Source organism: Macaca thibetana, chromosome 7 (genome assembly GCF_024542745.1).
Source record: "Macaca thibetana thibetana isolate TM-01 chromosome 7, ASM2454274v1, whole genome shotgun sequence".
NCBI classification, from domain to species: domain Eukaryota; kingdom Metazoa; phylum Chordata; class Mammalia; order Primates; family Cercopithecidae; genus Macaca; species Macaca thibetana.
The window spans coordinates 19,841,025-19,844,888 of NC_065584.1; positions in this window are offsets into that span (position 1 = coordinate 19,841,025).

Genomic DNA, 3,864 nt, shown 5'->3' on the forward strand with positions numbered 1-3,864 from the left:
TGAAGTTCACAGCATAAATCCAAGCCCGTCTGATTCCAGAATCTGTGCTCTTTTCACAACCATATGATATCTTTGTATGGCTCACGCTGTGAATTCAGGTCTGTCTGATTCTGGAATCCATGCTCTTTTCACAACCATATGACACCTTCCATACTTTTCAGTTTGACTTCTTTAATTTATGCTTTTAACAGCTGATTACCATTTTGCTCTGGAGAATTTCCTAAGGATTTTTTTTTCCCTGCCAAGATAAGTTTTCAGAAAAGTGAGAATGTACATCATTGTGATGACCCAGAAAGGTTGTCATCCTTTTTTCTCAGGGATGTATTTACCTATTGCTCTAAAAATTCTCCTAGAAATGGAAATTACCTTTAAGCCAAATTAGGATCAGTTCTCTACTCTGTAGTGTTTTTTTTTTCCTCAGGTTTTTTATTTTTACCTTCACAATGATATCATCTGAAGGCATAGGAGGCCGTCTGTGTGATTCGAACAATGCTGGAGGTATTTGATGGATTGCCATACTTCTGGAAATTTTTATCAAGGCATTCTATATCCCTGTTAATGCCAATATATTGCATTGAAGGTGAATCTATTTCATTGTTGGATTAATTCATTGGACAGAGTAGCTAATCATTCAAGAAACGGAAGACTAGATAGAGAAGTTACAATTAAGTAGACAGGTGCTGTCCAAAATGGTAGTCATGGTTACATATGGCAACTGAAGACTTGGCATGTGTCCTAGTTTGAATTGAGATGTGCTGTATGTGGGTGTAAAACACACATTGGATTCTATAACAACAACCCAAAATATGTGACATATTTTATTAAATATTTTTATATTGATTAGATGTTGAAGTGATAAAATTTTGGACATAGTTATATAAACAGTATTTGCATAAGTCCATTTCCACACTGCTAATAAAGACATACCCTAGACTGAGCAAATTACAAAAGAAAGAGGTTTAATGGAATTACAGTTCCACATGGCTGGGGAGGCCTCGTAATCATGGTGGAAGGCGAAAAGCACATCTCACATGGTGGCAGACAAGAGAAGAGGGCTTGTGCAGGGAAACTCTCATTTTTAAAACCATCAGACCTCATGAAATCCATTCACTTTCATGAGAACAGCACGGGAAAGATCTGCCCGCTGATTCAATCATCTCCCACCAGGTCCCTCCCACAACTTGTGGGAATTATGGGAGCTACAAGATGATATTTGGGTGGGGACACAGAGCCAAACCATATCAGTGTTCAAATGAATTATGTCTGTCATTTTTAGTTTAATTTGGCTACTAGAAGATCTAAAATTCTATATTCTGCTTGTATGCATTATTTTTCTACTGGACTAGGCTAAACTAGAGCATGTAGGCAAAGCCTTTGCTCTCTCTCTCGCCACCATGGGAGCAAGCCTTTGTAGAGCTAATGCTGTGAAGGAGTTGGCGGTAGAGAACAGAAAGGATGAAGGGAAACAAAGAAATGGCAAATAAAAGTGTTAGAAATGTGTCCTATTTCATATTTTTGCTATTGTATAACTTAGTTTGTCCAAAGGGCAAAAGCTCTTGTTGTAAATAAACTGTACTATTGAGAAATATACTTGTGTTTCTTTTTCCATTATTTCTGCTGCAACAGAACTCAGCTATCCCCAGAATTTAACCAATGCTCCAGCTGATGGTTTACTAGAGACCCCATGGCTCTCTGTTGGCTGCTATGGTGGGCTGGTGCTGAAATTAAAGACTATTCAGAACACAGTCCCTTCTGAGGCCCTAGGAAGAGTTTCTCAAGTAGGATGGGGTGGCTGTTCTGATGTGATTGGTGTGCTCTGACCTGAATCAAGCCCACTGGACACTGACACATCCAGGCCAGAGCTGGAGGTCAGGCTCAGCTCTGGGGAAGGCCCAGTCCTAACAGGCCTGCTTGAAATGGTTCTAAATATTGGCTCCAGTTTCTTGCATGTTCTCTAGAAGTCTTCAGAACTTCCTCCTACGGTTGATCTGGACTGAATCAGAGTACCCCACAGCAACCCTGGCGATAACCTAGGCTCGACAGTTTGGGATGTGTGTGGGTGATTTCAGACAGCTTGCTAGGAGAATTTTTGGCTTGGCTTTATCACAGCGATGTACTATACATCTTCAGATGTATAAAGTTAGGTTATTAATATAAGGATATACTCTTCCTGAGACATATAATGTACTGACATTTGCTCTTATGGTATAAAGATGAGGGGACGATTATTTGTATTAACCTGTGATGAATCTTTTCATAATTTTAAATGATGATTGCAGTGTCCAACACTGTAGTTTTGAGTTAAGCAAGACCTGTCTTACCAGCTGTGATGGTAAATTTTATGTGTCAACTTGACTGGATCACAAGGTGCTCAGATAAAAATTATTTCTGGGTTTTTGAGAATGTTTCTAGAAGAGATTAGCATCTGACTTGGTGGACCCAGTAAAGCAGATTACCTTCCCCAAGGAGGGCTGGTGTCATCCAATCTGTTGAGACCCTGAATAGAACAAAAGGCAGAGGAAGGAGGAAATTGCCTCACTCCTTTTTTTTTCTGGTTTCATTTCTTGAGCTGGTGCATCTCATTGTATATCCTGCCCTTAGACTTGGATTTATACAATTGGCCCCCTGGTTCTCAGGCCTGTGGACACAGATGAATCACACCAACTTTCCTAAGTCTTCAGCTTAGAGAGGGCAGGTTGTGGGACTTCTGAGCCTCCATAGTCGGTGAGCCAATTCTTTACAATAAATCCCTTCACTATAAGTTTGTGTGTGTGTTTGTGTATATTCTATTAGTTTTGTTTCTCTGAAGATTTTTGAGTAATACACCAGCATGATGGAAATGATTAGGCTCTATGTCCCCACCCAAATCTCATCTCAAATTATAATCCCCAGGTATCAAGGGAGGGACCTTGTGGGAGGTGATTGGATCACGGTGGCTCTTTCCCCCATGCTGTTCTCATGATAGTGAGTGAGTTCTCATGAGATCTAATAGTTTCATAAGTGTTTGGCAGTTCCTCCTTCACACTCTCTCGCCACTGTGGGGAGACATGTCTTACTTACCCATTGCCTTCTGCCATGATTGTGAGTTTCCTGAGGCCTCCCCAGCCATCTGGAACTGTGAGTCAATGAAACCTCTTTCATTCATAAATTACCCCGTCTCAGGTATTCTTTATAGCAGTGTAAAACCAGGCTAATACAATGATATAAAATTACTTGCTACTTGTTTCAGCTATCTATTGCTGTAGAATAATTTACCCCCAAAGAATAGTGGTCATAAACAATAGCCATTTTATTTCTCAGGATTCTGTGGACCAGGAATTTCATTAAGCCATAGCAAGGAGAGCTTGTTTCTCTCTGCTCCGTGATATCTAAATTCTCAGCTGAGATAGCTCAAAAGGGGGATGCTGGGATGGCTTGACTACAGCCATTTGATTGGCAACTTTGTTTTTGTTTTCAGGTGGGATTCATGGTTTTCTTTGGCATGATTTATCCATATAGCTACTGTGAGCTTCTTCCTAGCATGGTGGTCTCAAAATAGTTGGACTTTTTACACTGTGGCTGGCTTATCCCAAATGAAATTGGAAGTTGTCAGGCCTCTTACAATTTATGCTCTTACGAAAGCGAAACAATCTTGACATGGAATGCTGGCTGGGCAGTGTCAGCTAAACGGTGGTGTTACTTGGAGCTGTCCTTGTACTCACTACTAGACCATTTTTTTTTTCTAGTAAATGTAAACATTTCTACTGAAGAATGACATCAGACAAAGTTATTCTGTGACCAAGATGGAACAAAGATCACTCCATAATCATGTCCAAATACAGATAAAAATGAGAACATTATGACTAATGTGAATGACTACTGCCT